This window comes from Lemur catta, chromosome X (genome assembly GCF_020740605.2).
Source record: "Lemur catta isolate mLemCat1 chromosome X, mLemCat1.pri, whole genome shotgun sequence".
Taxonomy (NCBI): domain Eukaryota; kingdom Metazoa; phylum Chordata; class Mammalia; order Primates; family Lemuridae; genus Lemur; species Lemur catta.
Window position 1 is genome coordinate 9211171 of NC_059155.1, and position 22328 is coordinate 9233498.

Sequence of the window (22328 nt, forward strand, 5' to 3'; positions counted from 1 at the left end):
ACCTGCTTGCTCTGATTGGCGGGGCTGGATAACCCTGAGACTTAAGGATCTCTTACGTGGGAAGGATGGAAAAGACGAGTTTTCTTCGGTACTGGGAAGAAGAGCTCGCATTCTAAGTAAAACTAGGTGGCCTGTGTCTTTAAAAATAAATTCCAGCCTGCGGGGAACCAAGCAGGTGAACTCCTGGCTGAACTAGATACCTGTTCAGTGGCTGGAACTGGGGACCAGGAGAGCTGCAAAACTTTGCTTAAGTGGCTTTGCACACCTGCACTCTGTTGAGCGCTCGCCCGAATCCTGTATGCCGGCCTACTCGGTACGGACGCTAGACGGCGCTGCCGGGACGCGCTTTCCTTCTCCCGGGAAAGGTAAGAGAGAAGTGCCTTTTTTTTCTAACCAGGGGATGGGGGATTTGGGGTTGGCAGCCTTTTCCACTCTCCTCACTCTGCCTCCCCTCCCCCCGTTCCCAAATCCAAAGGGGTGTGGAAGAGGAGGAGGAGCAAAAGCGGCCCTTTTTGTGACGCGCCCGAGCGGTTCTCTCTAATTCCCACCTCCTCCCCGGTGCAATCAGTCAGCTAGGAGGCACCAAACTGTTAGCGACGAAAACGCAGCTCTTGGTGACTTCCACTACCCTCCCACCCCCCACTCCAGGCATATTTTGGAGGCGGCAGCAGCGGTGGCAGGATGTGAGGCGAGCCTGGAGCTCACTTCCCGGGCGCCCCTCCCTCTTCGGAGCTAGGGGAGACGTTTGGGCTTTTGCGCACTGGCCGGAGGGTTCCCGTGAAAGGCTGGAGCAGTAAACAGGCGGGAGGGAGGTGGGCAGGCAGAGTTTGCACCTGCCGCCTGCGCTTCTGTCAGGGTGAGGGGGCAGCCGGTGGGTCTGCCGCCTGCCTTCCGGAGCGGGTGTGCCTCACAAGGGGCGCGAGGGCCACAGGCTGAGGCGCCCGCGCCCCGGTGTGCACCGCTTGGCCGAGGGAAGGTGCGGCTGGAGAAAGGCTGCTCTGAAACGAAGTCGCGCAGAAGGAAGAGTCTGGGAGGCAGGCGACTTAGGAGAAGCTAGTCACTGATTCAAGAGGCGGCACCTGCCATTCTAACTAAGGAGCTGAGTGATTTTTAGGAATCTTCCGTAACCTCTCCCTCTCCGGCTCCCCCCAAAGTCCTCAGAAGCTCCGCTGAACTCTAGGAATCTTCCCTGATCGGGGGGGAAGTTTCCTGGCATCCTCTTTGGCTAAGACAGGGGGTGGAGGAAACAGACGGGGCTGTTCTGTTCGTTCCTTGGGGACACAAGGTCTTCCTCACGCTTTCTCCAGCCCCGCTCGTTTTGGGGTAGCCTGTCCGACCGTCCGGGAAGTCCGAGCCCGCGCTCTCCGGATCCCGGCTCGCCATCTCGCCCTGGACGTGGAACTACACTCCTGAGACCTGCTGGACGTTTTGTTGGCTGTTTGGCGAAACTCAGGTAATGCCCGCTCGCAGAACTGGAGAGTTGGCCGGCGAGGGCCAGGGGAGAAGGCGATGCGCTCTCAGGAGGCATGAGGCCAGGCCGCGGCCAACGGAAGCTCTAGTTCTCCTGCAGCCCTGGTCCCCGTGCCTGGAAACTTGCCAGTTTGCTTTCTCTCCCTTCGGTCCTCCCAGAAAGTTTAGGGACCAGGGCTTCCAAGGCCTGGGGCTCTTCGCGTGGGAGGAGCGTGCACCGACGGTCAGACGCTGGCGAGCCGCCGGTGCGTTGTATTTCCGCGGCGCGATCGTGTGCTCTCTGCCGCAGGCGCGCGGGCTCTGCAGCCTTGCCTGTAAGGCAGTTTCCCGCTGGCCGCTTCTGGTCCCTCTCATTTCTGCCCGCGGCCGCGAGAGCAACCTGCGCGGGGACAGGGCTCAAGGCGGCTCCTCGGCGGAGCAGCGAGGGGGTTCCCCAGCAATGCGCTCCCCACTCCTGGGGATTCCCACCGAACACTAGACGGGGGAGCGCGCTCGCGATTTGGGGCCATCTCTGTCTTTCTGCCCTGAGAGCCTGAAGGTACCCGCCACGCGGACCCTGAGACGCCTCCTCTCTTTCCGAAAGATCCCCGCTGCCCCTTGAGCGGGCTTCCCAGATTGAGTGACCCTCTCTTCACTGTTGCAACTGACCCGCGCCAAGTTGCGCTCCAGATTCCTTGTTAAGGAACCCCAGAGAGGGGGAGTAGGGGCAGCCACCCCTGAGTGGCTCGCCTTGCCTCTTTGGGCCCGGGGATGGAGCTACCAGTTTGATCACTATCAGACCTTTAAGAAAAATGTTCTGGCAAGGAGACAATGGCAAAGAAAGTGTGTTATAATTCTGTTTCAGGGGTTTCTCCCGGTCCCTGGAGCCACCCTTTCGCCATGTATGCGACCTAAGGACTTAGGGGGAAACATTAGTAAACAGGTATTTAAGGTTTTCCTCATGCCACCCACAAAAGTTGTGACTGGGCTGAAGCGCTGAAAAAGTTCTTCTCAGCTGAAAGCTATTCTGGAGCCTACCACGGGTGTTTTTGTTGTTATTGTTGGAGGTGGGAAATCTATTTAGGAATATCTTGCCCCTGAATGAGGAAGCGGGACCTGCCCACCACCACTACATTCAGTCTCATCTTGTGTAGACTTCCAAGAAGGAATCTTTCTCTCCTTTCCTGACCAGAGGAACCAAGCTGTAGATCACTAAACATGCGGCACAGCTGGGGGCAGTCCTGATGGAAGTAAGGAGAGAGGGAGGAAAGGACAGATTCCTGAGCCTGCAAGTTCAGCGGGCGTCCTGCAGCTCAGGAAGACCACCTCAGTTACAGGCGCCCCGCCCCGCCCCCAGGAAGGAAGGAGTTAAGTTTCCGGGATCGCTGTTGGGGACTGGCACTCCCATCCCCCACCCCCCATACCTTACCGTTGAGGACCCCGACTGAAGTGGTGGCTCCAGCTCTCAGCCGCTTACCGTGTAAACTGCAATTTGAGGGCCGCCCTGGGCTAGACAGTTCACGGTTACCCGCGGTGGAAGCAGATAATTTGGGGACAGTAGTGTCCATGCAGTGTTGCACCACTGGGCTCTTTGCCTTACAGGGTCGCGGATACTTAGGCTTCCGCCGCTTCTTGTCTCTCAGAACGCGTTCTTAATGCTCCTGCGTCCCCAGATAGGAATTGAGCAACTCCCCTGGGACCTAAGGAGAGCGAAATTCCCAGGTGTCCCGAGCCTAGCCTTCAGCGGAAGTGCCTACCTTCCCCCTTGCGTCCTTTCTACTCCTCTCCGCCTAGCAATCCTTGCTCTAGGGCCACTACTATTGCACTGCGCAGTTGCTGGACCCATGCGTTCGCTCCAGCTCTAGAGCTGCCTGCTCACAGCTGGCTCTCCAATTTGAAGGCTGCCCTAGGCTAGACAGCCCGCAATTACCGGAGGTGGAAGCAGATGATTTAAATATAAAGCATTTAAATGTGGGTAAAAGGCTGTGGCATCAAAGGCTCCTGGCTCGCCCACTGTAGCCCCTGCTGGTCCGAGGGAGGGGCAAGCTGTGACCAGTGCTTCCTTGGTGACAGAGAGCCATAGTTGCTTCTGCTTCTGCCCGATAGGCCAAGGCCAGGCCTTCAGAGTGGTAGGGTTGGGGATTTAAACCTGGCTTTGTGGCATAGCCTCTGCTGCCCCCTCTGATTTCTGTTCGGTCTTAGGTTGAGTAATTGGGCCATTTTTAGTTTCTGTGAGGCTCCTACCCCCTACTACTTAAGTGTGCAGAGGCTAAAGGCACTGAGCAGGGGTGGGGGATATCGGGTGGCCCTGGAATGTGGCATTTACCTGTAAAATCTAGTCTGAGTCTTGATTTACCCATTCATTTTCTGAGACATAGTTCCTCAATTGAGTAGAACATTCTTGTTTGCCAATGTGAACTAAAAAAAATCTTAAGCTCCCTCCAGCTGACTGGATGGGCCCCCTCTTGGCCAAGGGGATAACTTAAAACTGAGTTGCTGGCCATGAGAAGAGAGGTCAGACATACCTCATCATGCCCCCCTGTATTCTTGTAGATAACCTTTGTAACCCATTCACTGGGCTAACACTATGCCAGACAAACTTGGAGGTTCTCAATTTATATAACAAATCACTTGAGTCTGGCCATTGGCTTGTTTCCGATGAACTGACTTAACTTAAAACATTCTAAGCCTTTGAAATTTAATCAGGTCCTATTTATCTTTATTGTTGCTATGATTGCCTTTGGGGTCTTCTTCTTACCTTTTGTAACAACCTGAATGGAACTGGAGACCAACCTTTAAAGTGAAGTATCACAATGATGGATAAACAAAAACCATATTTACTCACTACTACATTGAAACATATAGATCAACACTCATATGTACAGATGGTAGTAAAGTATAACAGAGATCAAGCAGGTGGGAGGGTGGCGGAGGGGATGCGTAAATTCACACCTAATGGGTACAGTGCACACTATATGGGTGATGGGCACACTTACAACTTTGACTCAAACTGTACAAAAGCAATTCATGTAACCAAAGCATTTGTACCTTCCTAATATTCTGGGAAAAAAATCTAAGCCTTTAGACAGTTTCATTTCTTTACTTTTTTTTTCTTTTTTTTAATTATTTATTTTTTTATTTCAGCATATTATGGGGGTACAAAAGTTTAGGTTATGTGTATTGCCCATAGAGCTTCAAGCATGTCCATTCCCCAGACAGTGCACATCGTGCTCATTATGTAGGTATGCACCCATCCCCCCCCAACATCTGCCTGACACCCAATTGGTGTTATTCCCAAATGTGCACTTAGGTGATGATCAGGGAAACCAATTTGCTGGTGAGTACATGTGGTGCTTATTTTTCCATTCTTGGGATACTTCACTTAGTAGAATGGGTTCCAACTCTATCCAGGAGAATATAAGAGGTTCTATATCACCGTTATTTCTTATAGCTGAGTAATACTCCATGGTATACATATACCACATTTTATTAATCCACTCATGTATTAATGGGCATTTGGGTTGTTTCCACATTTTTGTGATTGTGAATTGTGCTGCTATAATCTTAAACAGATACAAGTAGACCTACCATTTGATCCAGCAATCCCATTATTGGGCATCTACCCAAAAGAACAAAAGACATTCTATAAAAAGAAAAAAATAGACAGTTTCATTTCTTTAATCAATTACAAATCAAACAGTCTTTAAACCCTCTTGTAACCCTCAGCCCCTGCTTTGAGATGTCCCACTTTTTCAGGCCAAACCAATGCACACCTTCCATGTAGATTTATGACTTTACGTGTAATTCGTCTCTCCCTGAAATGTATAACCCAACCACAGTGAGTCCACTTGCTCAAGGCTTCTTGGGCGTGGCTCCAGGCCATGGTCCTCAAACTTGGCTCAGAATAAACCTCTTTAAATTATTTTACAGAGTTTGGCACACCAATAACTGGCAATAGCGTCCGTACACGCATGTGCTGCTTACCAGGGTGAACTGATGGTGGGGCAACCTTGGGAACAGCCTGAATTACCCACCTAGAACATGTCTCCATGGGCACAAAGCCCACTGAAGCTTTATTTAACTTTAAGAGACATTCTAAAGAATCTTACTGTATAAGAAAGATGAATTATGAAGTGACTATTCCAGTTTTGTTTAAAACAATAAGCATACTTCACTTTATCAAACATGTTGCCTTCTGTAGTTCATTGATGTGGCTCAGTGCAAAACATTTGCTGTTTAGGAAGAAGGGGAAAGGCTGGGAAAGTGAAACGAGTTAAAATGTGGTTGAAATGATCATATACTTTGGTAAAACAGAATTGTGTTCACATCTGTTCCTTAAAATCATCACCGTGTGCAGTGTGATGGCTTGACTATGTTCTGTGACAGGTTGAAATTTAAAGGGGAAAAATATGTTTCTCCCTTGTATTTGGATATTTCTATAACTGCAGCAATAATCATCATAGCCAGGACTGGTAGAGGAATGCACACACTGTCTTCTTCATTTGAGAAGTACCATAAACTCCTTGGTGAAAATGCATTGCAATCAAGTGGAAGAGAGAAAAAAACCCTCAAGTTTGAGCTCTTCATTAATAAGATAAAACAGTAAGAAAAATCACCACTAAACCTCAAGGTGTGGGCTAACAGGGCTTTTCAGGGATAGATTCTAGCTGTAGCCAGCAGCTCACACCCCTTAATCCCTAAGACTTGTCCCTTGAGCCTGGGTCAGAAAGCTGTGATCAGAGCCAACTTGGTGGAGAAAGATCAATGTTGAATGTACACTATGTGCTTTAATTATCCTGAGCTAAGACTTGAGAATAAGCCTCTTATTATGTTTAGACTCAGAGCTGGCAGTGCCAAGCCAAGCATGTTTGTCCAATGTAAGGCCTGATGCAAAGATGTACTGTTGATATATGGGTCGATCTGGTCAAAGCCACCACTTGTTGGGCTGGTTCACTTGAGCTGGCTCCTAATGACATAAGAGGCAGTGGAGTGAGTTCATTGTGGGCTAGTCTCTTTTGGACTTAACTGGCCACAGACTTGGCTCCAAATCTTTGGTCACATAATCTAAATACCTATTCTCTGTGCCACATTCTTTATTTTTCCCGTTAAATCTCACATCTTCATGTAGCTGTACCTTGCCTTCTCTCCTGAGTTCTAAAATGCTTTTTACCCCCAGGGAGGGGGACATGAAGAGGTATGTCTGACCCATCTTCTCATGGCCAGCAACTCAGTTTTAGGATATCCCCTTGGCCAAGAGGGGCCCATCCAGTCAGCTGGGGAGAGCTTAAGATTTTATTTTAGTTCATGCTGGCAAACAAGACTGTTCTACTCAGTTGAGGAACTATGTCTCAGGAAATGAATGGGTAAATTCATTTAATTTTACCCATTTAAATGGGAAAATTCATTTCGTGTATTTGGGTGTGCTGTTGGCATGTAAAATGTATTCAAACAACGATTTGACATTTTGCCCCAAGCAAACTTATGTTTTTTTGTCTGTTTCTTTTAATGATGTCATCATTCTCTAATCCCAAGACTTCTGATCTCATTCATCTGTGACGACTCCTGTGTGCCTCATCCATTCCTGCCATATTGCATTCTACCTTTTATTAAATGCCCTGAGAGCTGTCTCCAGAATAGGTTTTCTCTGCATTCCTGCTGCTGCTACTTGTAGTCGGGTCCTCTGGATTCTCGATGTGGCCTGCTATAAAAGCCTCTTCTTGCTGTCTTCAGTGTGCTCTCCAATTCAATATATCCATATTGGACTAATCTTCCTGAAGCCCATTTAGTTATTTATTTAAAACTGTTGGATACCTAGTGAGTGGATGTTAAATGGTGTGGATTGTTATTGAATCTGAAATAATATCTAACAATTTGAGTTGCCTATTAAATGAGTTGCATTGTAACTCTAGAAAGTTCTCCACCATTGCAGGTGTATACATAGCATACCATGGCCAGCCATTTGGCAGGAGCTCAAACATCAGATCTGGGAGACTGGACTAGGTGACATTTGTTACTACTAACCTAGAAAGTCTATGTCATCCTTCTGACATCCAGGGACCCAAATAGTGTGTTGTCTCCTATCAGTTTGCCTGCTGAAGTTACACCATTTAATCATTAGAGGCCGGGCGTGGTGGCTCACGCCTGTAATCCTAGCACTCAGGGAGACTGAGGCGGGTGGATCACTCAAGGTCAGGAGTTCGAGACCAGCCTCAGCAAGAGTGAGATCCCGTCTCTACTAAAAATAGAAAGAAATTATCTGGACAACTACAAATATATATATAGAGAAAAAAATTAGCCGGGCATGGGGGCGCATGCCTGTAGTCCCAGCTACTCAGGAGGCTGAGGAAGGAGGATCGCTTGAGCCCAGGAGTTTGAGGTTGCTGTGAGCTGGGCTGACGCCACAGCACTCACTCTAGCCGGGCAACAGAGCGAGACTCTGTCTCAAAAAGAAAAAAAAAAAATCATTAGAACCGTGTTTTAAAGACTTCTTTTTCTCAGTCAAGTACGGTGCCCAAATAGGTTGTTTTGTTCTGCCTTACTTGGGTGTGTGCCACTCTAGGAAACATCTAAATCACTCGTTTTATACTTTGTTAAATGTCTTTTCTCTGTCCTTACCTTGCCTAATATTCACAATAATCTTGTGAGGTGGGTAATCTTTCCAAGCTGGGAAACGTTATTTTTTTCCCCATTTATTTATTTAATTTTATTTATTTATTTATTTATTTATTTTTGACACAGAGTCTCGCTCTGTTGCCCGGGCTACAGTGAGTGCCATGGCGTCAGCCTAGCTCACAGCAACCTCAGACTCCTGGGCTCAAGCGATCCTCCTGCCTCAGCCTCCCGAGTAGCTGGGACTACAGGCATGCGCCACCATGCCCGGCTAATTTTTTCTATATATATTTTTAGTTGTCCAGATAATTTCTTTCTATTTTTTTTTAGTAGAGACGGGGTCTCGCTCAGGCTGGTCTCGAACTCCTGACCTCGAGTGATCCACCCGCCTCGGCCTCCCAGAATGCTAGGATTATAGGCGTGAGCCACCGCCCCTGGCGCATTTTTTATTTGCATCTATTCATGGGGGTACAAGTACAATTTTGCTACATTGATACATCGCACTGTGGTGAAGTCAGGGCCTTCAGTGTGATATTTTATTTTATTGATACCACAAATCTATTATGGCTCTGGAGTCCTGAGCTCAAATGACACTAGTCTAAAGGGACTTTATTCTCTTCTCACTAGCTGAAAAGTCAAGTGTAGATTATTTGGCCAGAAATCAAAGGCCCTTTGATATTTAGCCTCAGTCTACCTAGGAAGCCATATTTCTCACTACTTTCCTTCTTACATGACCTAGCCAGATTGGACCACTCAATGTTGTCCAATATAACCTTTGTTATCCATCCTTTGTGCCTTTGTTTATGTCATTCTTTTATCCTGGAGTCCCTTCCTCCTCTCCTTTCCATCTCTACTTCTCTGCCTGTTGAGAATGAACCATATTTAAGAAGTAGCTTAATTGCCACCTCTTCCATGAAGCCCTCCCTAATTTCTCTCTCATGCTCCATAGCCAAAATAATTTCTCTCTTCTTGGAACTTCCTTGACACCTTTTTGATTTCTCTTTTATGGTTCTTACCTTGTTCTACAACCATTATAATTTATGTACCACTTTATCTCCTCTACTAAATTTTAAACAACTTGAATGCTGTCTTATCTGCCTCTTTTATTCTGCAGACTGCCAAGTGTACAGGGGGCATCTGTTACGTACTCATTTGAGCTGGCTTTGAGATCTCAGGGTTAGCCTTAGCATTTTACTATCTAAATGATAGTTTCAGGTTAAATAGGAAATTGCCAAATCTATTATCTGTCAGTGATGCTATGAAGCAGTATAACAGGGAAGTGATTTTAAAAATAACTGCTCTAGAAGTGCTTTATCCAGTAAACATGTGGTTGTATACATTTAAATTGATTACAGTTAAATACAACTAAAAATTCAGTTCCTTAATAATGCTAGCCACATTTCAAGTGATCAATAGCCACATGTGGCCAGTGATTACCATAATGGAAAGTGCAGCTATAGAGCATTCTCCTTACCACAGGTTTTTTGGACAGCACTGTTATACAACAGTGGTTCTCAACATTTGTTTCCACCAGCAATGTGTTCACAAAGGTGACCGCTTTCATGGGTTTATGCAGAGTTATTCAAAATTCCCAGTGCCCTAGTGTTGCCACTTCCCTTCTCAACACAAATTAGTTAAAATTGAGTCTATTTGGGGGGAAAATTAGATATTTACATCACATTAATCACCAAAGTAAATTCCAGATGAAATTCTGAAAAGGAAACATAAATAAAGAACGTGACCTATCACATATAAATTATACTGGAAATTATGATAATTAAAATATTGTGGCACTTGTATGGGAAAAGACAGGTTACCATAACAGAGCAGTGTCCAAAGAAATAAGTATACTATGGATTTCAAGAAATGACAAAGAGGCATTTAAAATCCATGGGTTGTATTTTAAAAGATAGATTTTTTTCAATAAATGTGTTTAGGACAACAGGTGAAATTTATTCATTTATTTATTTTATTTTATTTTTTTGAGATAGCGTCTCACTGTGTTGCCCTGAGTAGAGTGCTGTGGCGTCAGCCTAGCTCACAGCAACCTCAAACTCCTGGGCTCAAGCGATCCTCCTGCCTCAGCCTCCCGAGTAGCTGGGACTACAGGCATGTAGTCACCATGCCCGGCTAATTTTTTCTATATATATTTTTAGTTGTCCAGATAATTTCTTTCTATTTTTAGTAGAGACGGGGTCTCACTCAGGCTGGTCTCGAACTCCTGACCTCGAGCGATCCACCTGCCTCGGCCTCCCAGAGGGGGCTAGGATTACAGGCGTGAGCCACCGCGCCCGGCCAGATTAATACATTTAACCTTCAAAAAAGTCTATATGACAAAAAAAATACCATAATCAAGCTTAAAAAAAAAAACTAGGAAAAATATCTGTGACACATAACAATGGGCAGATATTCTTAATATATAAAGAACTTCTATATATTAATTATAAATCTTCTAATAAAAAATGGGGAAAATTCATGAACCGAATATTCACAAAAGAAGGAATACCAAACTGACTTTCCAAATAAAAACGAATGATTTTCATATATCAGATTAAGAATGTTTAAAAGATCAAAGAAACACAGTGTTGGCAAGGCTGTGGGGATATGGATGATCTAATACACTGTTTCAGTTGGTTCCTTTCCAAAAGTTGGGTTGGCAATCTGTATGAAAATGTAAACCACCTTCTATGATCTAGCAGTTTCAGTAAGAATTTATTCTAAGAAGATAAATGCAAGTGCTAAAAGATGTATACACAAGGGAGTTCATTAATGTTTATGGTACCAAAACTTTGGAAACAATGTAAGTGGCTCTAATAGTGGACTGACTAGGTCAATTGGGATGTACCATTTTAGTCAGTTTGCACATATTAAAGATAATGTGGACCTACAGTTTTTGATATGTAAATATATCTATAAATATAATTTAATGTAAACGGTAGGTTACAAAGCAGTATAATTCAATGTACTTGCCTATCTCTGTACTTGTATATGTATTTTTATACATCTACATGTGCATATAAGAATATGAAATATATAGGAAATTTTTCACGTAAATGTTAATTATAGATGGAGGGATTTTGGATTTTCTTTTAAAAAGTCTGTTTGTACTCTTAATTATTTGTATTTACAGTGAGAATAATAAAACCATATACAATATAATGCATGTAAAATGCTTATCTGAATACACAATACTCAAATGCTTAATGCATGGTGGCAGTTATTATGCTTATTAATTTACAAGATAAGCTAGTCAAAGTTAAATGTAAACTTCAAAATGATTCAAGTGCTAAATGCAAAAAGTATATAATAACTAAAATAAAATAAAAGTAACTTGGGAGAAGGAGTTTCTAATAACAATACAGGAAGAAACAATCAAAAATAGATCATTTTACATAAACATTGAAATGTATATGTATAAAATGTACAACAATAACAAAGATAAATTGGAAAAGATAATTGTAGTATTTGGTAGATACAGGTGTATGTTGACTCCAAAATATAACTGTCCATCAGCTAACCATCCCTAAGTAATAAAATGTTATTTGAACTCTTATATTACAAGCATACATTATATATATCCTATACATATATACAGTTATTGAAATATTTCAGATCCCACCTCTGATAACACTTGCAATGTTGCTAGAGAGATATGCATTGGTGGGGAAAGGACCATATACTGTAATTTCCTGGTTTAATTAGAAAAGAATAAAGCCTCATAACTTAGCATGGACTTGCCCTGTTCCATAGTTCCACTGTAGTGGCACCAGCAGCTGTAAATCTATACCATATTATGAAACTGACAATGCCATATTGCATTTGCACGAATATAGTTAACAATACTTATGACTTGTGGCAAAGTGTCACTTAAAATTGTAGCTTTAGCACAGAGATTTTGTTGATGCAAGAAACAATGAAAAGAAAGAGCATCTAGGTCTGCTAATACATTTTTTTTTTATTTCAGCTCATCATGGGGGTACAAAAGCTCAGGTTATATACATTGTCCATGTACATTTTTTTTATCTGTGCAATAAACCTTTCATGTGTTCCTGTCATGGAAGGTGTACCATCTGTGCATATACTCACTAAATTTACCAAATTCAGTCCAACTTCAAGACACTTATCTTGAAAGTTGTTGAAAATACTTATTCCCCATGTTCTGTTCACAAGAGTGCCCAAATTGAGTAACTCTTTGCAGCAAAGAAAATCTTCTGTTATGACCGGAATTAAGTATAAAACCTGCGCCGAATCAGTAGTATCAGTTTTGCTTTTCATCTTTTAATTTCTGCAATACAACCTTTTGTACCTCTCCCTGTAATTTAAAATATTTGTGGTTCTTATGAGTGTTATAATGCTGATGGGCAGTGAATTTGTTTAATATTGATATTGCAGTATCACAAAACAAGCAAATCATCTTATCTTTAGCGGAAACAAGATAATATTGCAATTCCCAATCCTCATTAAATATCTGTTTTCTCTTGGTCGTCTTTGACATGACAGGCTGTTAAGCAGACAGACAGAATTAAAAACTGTCAAGCTGTGCAACTATTCACGAATTCCACTTCAAACAGAAACACAATGCACTGTTGTCAAAAGCTGACAACAGACTGGTGTGCTGGACCTCCATAAACTCTGACCAACCAGCCTTGTGCGATAGTGGCACCAGTCAGGTGGGGGAAGTTAGAACTAAATCATGAGTGTAGCAGCCGTCAATGTAGCCCTTATGGCTGACTAATGTTCTGATTGTGCTGGTCAATATGGGAGGATTATTTCATTGAAACTTAATTTATTCTTTGGTATTTTAGATAGGTTCCCTTTAAAAATAAAATAGAACTATAAAAGACGAACAAAAATGTATTAATAAAAATAAAAGGATTTGTTCTGTAAAATTTGGATTTAGTCAAAAGGCTGTACTTAAGGACCTAGCAGGCCACAGTTTCCCCACCCCTGTTCTAGCCTCATTATCTTATCACTAAGCATGTGAAGAAATACTTCCCCCCCATTCTTGGATCACTGTAACCACCACATTTTCTGCTCTAACATCTGATATGTGGCTGAACTCCTCTAGAGAAAATCATACCTGTATCAATACCAGCGTATGTTCTTAATCTCATCTGGGCCCTGCAGAGTTGCTAGGAATACCTTTTTCATGTACTATTCAGCTTTCTTTCCCATCTGTTTCCCATGGTTGCTATTCCAAACACTCACCACTCATCTCAGGCTACATTCTTCCATTCAAGCAGTTGCTCTTGTTGCCTTTTACTTCACTGTCAGACTTGACTTTCCAGCCCTATTTATACTCTCCCTCACTCCTGCATACTCATTTAATTCTTCAGTGTTTTGTTCAAAGTGAATAATTCCACTGGAATGTTTAGGAATTCTATGTCCTCAGTTATCCTCCGTTTTCTTTGTGAAGTAGTAGTAGTTGGGAAGGAAGTTTGAATAGCTCATTATACCTTGGGGGAAAGAAGTGATTAAACACAGAAGAATAGGTTAACATTGAGGGTTCAAATGATGTTGGGTATCATTAATTTATAAGTCTACATGGCTGTGTAGTTTTTTCAAGCTGTGCTCAGCTATAAGAATACAGGCAGTGGACAGGGCTGAATTTTGCCAGAGGGATTCACTGGAAGGACAATAGAATGAGAAATTGAAGATATAAGTACAAGTTTTGGAAGCGATGAACCATGAATTGAAACCGTATAGAAAAGGAGCATCAAGGACTGATAGGTAAGGTAAAAACTGGTTGTGAGGTGGGAAGGAAGTGCAAGGGTTGTCAGGATCTGTGTGAGGAGGATCCAAGAGCAGGTTGGCAAGGCAGCCCAGCAGTGGCTAGGGCTCATGTGAGCAGGGCATCTGAGGGATGGTAGCCCTGCAGGGGTCAGGGCCCCTACAAGGAAGGCTGAATGGAGCGACAACCTGGACAAGATGGGATAGTTGACTACCTACCAAGAGAATTTGCGAATAAATGGATATATTAAGAATAATAGGAGTAGGCTTCTCACTGTTATAGAAGGCAGTTACAAATATGGAAAGGGGTGAGGCTAGATGGGACTCTATAGTGTTGAATTGGAAGTATCAGCGTCAACTCATGGCTATCTCTACCTCCACCTATATATGTATGTATATTTCTATTTTTGTAATGAGTACGTATCTGCTACATATGTGTGTATATTTCCTAACTGTCCACTGGGAGGGTTGGGAGCAGCAACACCTTAGTAGCAATGAACATAAAAAATACTCACATTTTCGTTCCTAAATACTAATCTCCACTAAAAGTAACCACAGTTCTTTGGAGAAATTGCTTATCTCAGGCCTGAGGCAGGGAAAGCAACAAGATGAGCCTGGAACATCCTGGGCTGCCGGAAAATAAGAAGTGCTCAAAGAATGATGGGGGCATGTCAAAAGACACAGAGGAGAGTTTGAGGGGGCACTTCCTAGCAATATCTGGAAGACTGATAGGTAACCACTGCAAGAATAGAGAGAACGCTAAAGCTGAATGGCATGGGCCTCAAAGTGGCAGAGGTTTTTACAGGAAGGCAGAAGTAGAAATGGCAGTGTGAAAACACCTTACACATCTTCTGATTCTGAACTGGATCCACCAGAGAGAGCTGAAGTGGGCCCTTTGATGTAGAATCAGTCCCAGGGAAGAGAGCATGTGGTGAACGGTAGAAAGGGATTTGGAGGCACAAACAGGAGGTATATCCAGCACAGTATGAGAGAGATACAGGCAACAGGGAATTCAACAAAGGGAAGAAGTAAAGAGAAGCCCCCGCATGTCAATTGTGCAAGTAAGTCAAGAGAGCAACTCATTTAGATTTTGAGCACGAAGGGGGAGTGCTCCAAGAGGGATGTTCCAGGAAAGTTATTTTCATAAGGGTTTTTAAAGATCTGTTGAAGAGTCTGGGGGCACTTGGTTATAGGGATATAGAAAAATGAGTCATGCAAAAATGAGACAATTATAATAATATATTCTCATAACTGTGGGAAAAACAAAAGTACAAAAAAGGAAATGAAATAATACACTATTTGTCTCAAAAGTGAATATCCATAATGTGAAATTGTGGTATAACTACATTTGAAGAATCGAAGGAGGACAGCTGGTCATTATCTTCCATATTAGGAACTCAGTAGATAATATATAAAATTGGCTAATTAAGTAGAAATGTGAACATATTATTTATAAACCTGTGGATATATAACAGAAGAAACAGCTTAAAAAGTTGAAAGTTGTCTTTAGGAAAAAGGATTTGGAGGGCAGAGGACTGCTGTTTTATATGTCTTTGTAGTATTGTATAACTATTACTTTGAAGATAAATTTCAAAAAGTTAAGGTACAAAGAAATGAGGGCATGATTTCATTAAAGTGTATGTATGTGTATATATACACACAAATACGTATGTATATCTTGGTGTATATCAAGTTGTATATGGTTCATATAAAGATAGAAAAAAGTGTGGAAGGATTGATTCCAAATTGATACTTTTTTTTTTGAGACAGAGTCTTGCTCTGTTGCCCTGGGTAGAGTGCAGTGGTGTCATCATAGCTCACTGCAACCTCAAACTCCTCGGCTCAAGGGATCCTCCTGCCTCAGCCTCCAGAGTAGCTGGAACTACAGGTGCATGCCATGATGCCCAGCTAATTTTCCTGTTTTTAGTAGAAACAGTCTCACTCTTGGTCATGCTGGTCTTTAACTCCTGAGCTCAAGCAATCCTCCTGCCTCAGCCCTCTAGAGTGCTAGGATTACAGGCATGAGCCACCACGCCTGGCCCAAATTGATACATTTTTGGGGAGAAAACCAGAAGGGGAAAGAAGTGATGATTGATTTTTTTTCTTTATTCACTCCTATTTTTTTCGATCCATTGCAACAAATCATTACTTTTGTAATTTAAAAAAACTATAAAAATTTTTAAATGGCTTCCATGATTTTTTTCTGCTGCACAGTTTTTATTGAGTCTATTTTTTTGATAGGCATAACAACTTTCACTTAGAAAAATTTCCACTACTTTTTAGTCATGGCTGTAGCTTACCTACTTTATGATTTCCCTCTGATAGAAAACGTGGCAGAAACTGTTTTCTAAAAAGACCTGGCTCCTTTAAATAGATCACAGTGAGTGTACAGAATGGTTTCAGGACTTTGGATAGGAATGTCATTACATAGCTGCTTTGGCCACCAAAACCCTATGGTTGAAGACAGTTTTCCAGTTAGGAACTTTCCAATAATTGGGTCAGGAACCACAGAGACCTCCCTCCTGGGTCTGGTATTCTTTTCCTGGGCCTTATATTTGTTACTTATACTTTTAGCAAACACTGTCCCAAAAGGAGACCCATTTAATTCACACAGGACCAAGCTTTAAAAAATAATAACCATTTATTGAGGACTTAGGACGTGTCAGACACTGACAAGGAGCAAGTCTGTGAGGGAAGCATATATTCACAGGGAAAAGAAAGATGTGATCAAGAAGAGTACCCAAGGTAATTGCAAGTGCTACACATTGGCATTCATAACCTCAACTCCATGTTACTCTCTCTCTACCTTGCCCTGTAACATTGAGCATGTCACTTCCCCACCCAAGTTCTAGATTTCTTCTTCTGGAGTTGGGAGGTTGGACTAGATCAATGATTCTCAAATTTTAGTATGTATTTGAATTACCTGGGGTGCTTGTTACAAAGGCAGCTTCCTGTTCCCTCACCCCCAGATTTATTGAATCAGATTCTCAGAGAGTGAGAGGACAGAAATAGGTATTTTTTTTTCTTTTTTTTGAGACAGAGTCTCACTCTGTTGCCCGGGCTAGAGTGCCGTGGCGTCAGCCTAGCTCACAGCAACCTCTAACTCCTGGGCTCAAGCAATCCTTCTGCCTCCACCTCCCGAGTAGCTGGGACTGCAGGCATGTGCCACCATGCCCGGCTAATTTTTTCTATATATATTTTTAGCTGTCCATATAATTTCTTTCTATTTTGAACATGCTCTCCTGGTGGTTCTAATACATGTGGTTCTTGAACCACACTTTGAGAAAGTCTAGATTCCAAGGTCTTTCCAACTCTGATACTCCATGACACTATCCAGGTGGCACTGGTAGGGATATGATTGAAGGGCAAAGTGGAGTTGAAGGAATGATTTCCCTCAGTAATTCATTGAGTCATCAAATATTTAAGAACCTACTATGTGCCTACATCTATTGCCCAGTTTTTCTATATATGTTTTATTGATTTTGGTGACTTGGCAAGGAATTGGGGAATGGTTAGTTTATGAAGAGTAGTGTCTTTTAACATCTGGAGCAGTGCTTAATGATGTGCATGTTAATTATAGACCGATATAAGAGGCTTTAAGATTACTCATAATAGCAAAAAAGTAGGAGCAACCCAAATGTCTATGAACTGATGAATGCTTAAATAAGTTGTGGTATATACATACTGTGGAATATTATCTGTCAATATAAAAGGAAAGAAATACTGATACCTGCTACAAAATGGATGAGCTTTGAAGACATTATGCTAAGTGAAGGGAGGTAGACACAAAATGCCACATATTGTATGATTTCATTTATATGAAATGCTTAGAATATGCAAATCAATAGAGACAGTAAGTTGATTAGTGGATGCCTAAGGCTGGGCTTGGGGCATGAAGCTGGGTGAATTGGGGAGTAACTGCTAATTGGTATGGGGTTCCTTTTTGAGATGATAAAAATGTCTAAAACGGATTGTGGTGATGGTTGCATGACTCTGAATATACTAAAAAACATTGAATTATATACTTTAAATAGATAAATTTATGGTATGCAAATTATACCTCAAGAATGCCATATATACATGTATATATATTTCTGTCTATATCTAAAAGAAAAAGCTGTAAGATCACTTGGTGACTATTCGCCAATTAGAAGAAAGCATACCAACGCCCCACCCCCCACCCTTTTCTGAGACAGAATCTTACTCTGTCACCCTGGCTAGAGTGCTGTGGCGTCAGCCTAGCTCACAGCAACCTCAAACTCCTGGGCTCAAGCGATTCTCCTGCCTCAGCCTCCCGAGTAGCTGGGACTACAGGCATGCGCCACCATGCCCAGCTAATTTTTTCTATATATTTTTAGTTGTCTGGCTAATTTCTTTCTATTTTTATTTTTTCTTTCTATTTTTAGTGGAGACGGGGTCTCGCTTTTTCTCAGGCTGGTCTTGAATTCCTGACCTCGAGCGATCCTCCTGCCTCGGCCTCCCAGAGTGCTAGGATTACAGGTATGTGCCACTGCACCCGGCCTACCAACCCTTAATATAAATGGAAAACCAAAAACCAAACCCATGCTGTTTTTAGCAGTCTCTCTTATACACATATATTTTAAATCACGTTTTGCTCCGCATTTCAGGTGGGCCTTAGGAAACCATCGTGTGTGATAGTTGGGTATTCTGAAGCAATTTGTTAGTCGATAGTATGTAAACCTTTGTTGTGTTTGCCTTAATTAAATTCAAGCAATTCTGTTCTTTCACATACCAACCCTCCCCACTCAGGTCTGTGGCCTGTTGGGAACTGGGCCTCACAGCAGGAGGTGAGGGGTGTTGAGGGAGGGAAGTTTCATCTGTGTTTACAACCACTCCCAAACTATATTTATAGCTGCTTCCCATCACTGCCTGAGCTCCGACTCCCGTCAGATCAGTCAGGGCATTAGATTCTCATAGGAGCCAGAACCCTACTGTAAACTGTGGATGCCAGGGGTCTAGGTTGCCTGCTCCTTATGAGAATCTGAAGCCTGAAGATCTGAGGTGGAGCTGAGGCAGTGATGCTAGTGCTGGGGAGCGCCTGCAAATACAGATTATCATTAGCAGAGAGGTTTGATGCACAATAAATGTAATGCTCTTGAATCATCCCGAAACCACCCCCCCCACCGCCCCTTCTGTAGAAAAATTGTCTGCCTTGTCATAGACTTGGGGATCAAATAAAAAAAGAAAGAAAAAACAAACAAAAAAGAAGAACAAGAAAAATTGTCTTCCATGAAACCAGTCCCTGGTGCCAGAAGGGTTGGGGACCGCTGCCTTAACAAACCGCAGCAGCTGATGTGACTGCTGCTGGCCTTGCTGGGTTTTGTAGTTGTGTTAATAGCAGCAGAGTATGCAGGCCTTGAAGAGAGGTTTCACAATGGAGTTCGTCTAATGCAATATTATTTAGGGAGAAAGTGGTGTACTTTAGATCGAATAAAAAATTTTAAGTATATTCTTTATATTCTGTCTTCCCAGGGACTGATTTCCCTGGCCACCACCCCAGGAAGAATTTGGGAGCGGTTTTTACCTTCTGTGCTTTATTCTGGAGTTGCATGGGAACTGACCATTGTGTGTGTGTGTGTTTCTCTCTCTTAGAGTGCATGAACTTTAAGAAAGGAGCACTTTTTTTCCATCTCTGTGTTCGAAGCTATTAGTACAGTGTATGGCACCTATTGGGTTTTTAATGGATGTTTGTTTAATGGAAGAAGGTCTTATGCAGTGTTTCTCTTGGGCACCTAGAGAGACAGCTAGCATCCTTTATGCAAAATAGGATTCTGGGCTTGCCTGTCCATCCTTAATGTTCCTGAGGTAAATATGCAGACTCAGCCCCTTGCTACATAACACATAGGCATACGCCACATGAATTTTCAAATACCTAAATATTAATCACATGCCAAAACCTATTAACTAATAGCTGGTCTATAAACCATGTGAAGAGATTAGAAGCATATAGGAAAGTATGTGCACACATACAAAACCCTTGCAGAATATAAATTAAAATTTAATCTAATTCTGCTCAGTTTCAACTCTCCTATCATTTTTATTAGTTTTCACCGTAAAAGCTATTTGGGGGGCGCACACAGCAGTGAAAAAAATTTGCCTAGCCACAAAATGTGCCCAGAATTTCTAAATGGCTTAGTACCTTCTCAATAAAGATGATAATTTGAATCTTTCACTCCTTTTGCTTCTGAAAATTGGAACAAAGTAAAATCATATGTTTTGAGACTAATTGGGAATCAAAGCCCAGAAGCCCATTTGCTTTGTTTTGGAGAGCACGTGTAGGTTGTTGGTTATATTTGGAGATGCATAATTGAAGATACTTTTACTGGGCCGGGCGCGGTGGCTCACGCCTGTAATCCTAGCCCTCTGGGAGGCCGAGGCGGGTGGATTGTTTGAGCTCAGGAGTTCGAGACCAGCCTGAGCAAGAGCGAGACCCTGTCTCTACTAAAAATAGAAAGAAATTATCTGGACAACTAAAAAATATATATAGAAAAAATTAGCTGGGCATGGTGGTGTATGCCTGTAGTCCCAGCTACTCGGGAGGCTGAGGCAGGAGGATCGCTTGAGCCCAGGAGTTTGAGGTTGCTGTGAGCTAGGCTGACGCCACGGCATTCTAGCCCAGGCAACAGAGCGACAGTCTGTCTCAAAACAAAAAAAAAAAAAAAAAAAAAGATGCTTTTACTTTGGATAGCACTTGAAAACTTTTATGGCACTTGCATATCAAATATTTCATTTGAGCTTCAGAATAGCCCTTTGAGATAAGCAGAGCATGGTACTGAAATCAGAACTATGGGACGCAAAGGCACCTAAAGGCAATGGTTTAACTGGTCACCTCACCTGGCAAGTGCCAAAAGTGAGACACAGAGGTCAGTGGTTGGCTCAAGTTGGTACTGCAGGTTTTCCTATGTGAGGCATTCACTTTATAAATGTCCAGTGACACTCAGAGGTAGAAAACATTATTGAAACCACCTCGGTGTTCAAGGTTGGCAGGCAAGGATTAGAACCTGGAAGTTCCTGCCTTGGGATCCTAAACATAGACTTCTCTCTACCTCAGTACCTTTTATACACATCAGTTTGACTCCTTCCTATCATTGACTTTACTATAATCTTCTAAATATATATACCTTCTGCAGCCTCCAACGCAGTTAAACCCCCATCAGCAGACACAAAATTTCTTGGTCTGACAATGTTACTTTTATGTTGCCTTCAGTATTTCAGGTTACCTGAGGTGCCATATTGATTAAGCTACATTCCGAAGAACTAAATATATGTAGAATATCATATAGCTCTCCTACTGAGCGCAAAACTGTAAATTAATGGATCTCTCTTGTTGACGTTGTAAAGTAGGCGTGCCTGAAGTACAACTGTCATATTCCTTGCAGAACCGTGTATTTTATTTGTAATGTCTACAAAATGAACAGTTGTTCAAACTTAAAAGCTGTGACGGAACACAGATGCTTACATAGGAGGTAACACAGTGGGAGAAGGATGACAGTGAGGACATGCAGTGTGAGAGGCTAGAAAGTGCTTGGGGAAGAAAATAATACGATGAACTAATGGCAGGACCTTTCACTATGGAGATCACAGAGAGGTTTAATCAATATATCAATCCTGAATATGGTTAGAGGTGATATAAACATGTTTTGTTTTGTTTTTCTATTGGTGTTTTGTAGCTCCAAGTGCTGTAGGGGATAACTGAAACTGTGGCAGAAGCGTAGACTCAGGTAATTCGGGAGATTAATTAGGCGTCTTGCACATCAGAGGGTGTTTGTATGTGTGGGGGGGGTGATTCTAATATAAATGGTGCTGAAAGCAGCCCAGAGTGAGCCTAGTTTGAGAAAAGTAGTTAAAGTAGATTTTGATGTGCATATTTTTTTTCTCCTTTGGCTTCCCCCTTCAAATCTCCCCAGTAGATTGTTCGGCCTTTAAAATACTCCTCTCTCCACTCTGCTGCAAGTTTCAATAAACAAGATTCTCAGGTTAGTATTCTGAGAGTTGTTGCTTAAATTCATCTAAATTCATTTTGTATGTGGCTCCTCCCAGCTCTTAATTAATAGTTACTAAACTAAACTGCTGTTTGGACTGTGGCATTTCATTTCCTGTAGTAGCCAGCCATCAGGTCACAAGTAACTTTTCTGAACACCCAGAAGAATTTTCTTTGGGCTGTGAAGTCAAGCAGCTTAGTTATCATGTAAACATTAATTTTTAATGCTTTAATTTGACCAAAACCATTTTGTTGTTTGTGAAGGGCCTCCCACTTCTTTTGCTGTGGAAAAAATCTGGAGTCTGAGTCCAAGCTTTTTTTCCTTTCTTAATTCTAAAAGCAATTTTCTCACCTTATTTTTTTCCCCCTGAGAAGGACTGAAAATATTTGACTAAGAACCCTGTGTATCTCTTTTTTTAGTTGCTCTTTTCTTCATTTGTGGGTTAATCCTTCTTAGGTTGTTGAAAAACAGCTCCCTAATTCTGAACACAGTGAAGGGGGAAGGACAGCATCCTTTTGAGATGTGTAAGCCTTGCCA

General features: G+C 42.5%; 1 protein-coding gene across 1 annotated transcript in view; it reads left to right on the forward strand.

Moving 5' to 3' along the window:
- Window positions 1-566: 566 nt before the first annotated feature.
- The window catches only part of IL1RAPL2 (interleukin 1 receptor accessory protein like 2), a 1016789-nt gene continuing 995027 nt past the window's right edge, over window positions 567-22328 (forward strand). Inside the window, exon 1 of the mRNA XM_045537537.1 lies at window positions 567-1453. The gene's annotated coding sequence lies outside the window, so the exon portion shown is untranslated. The remainder of the gene's footprint in view (window positions 1454-22328) is intronic.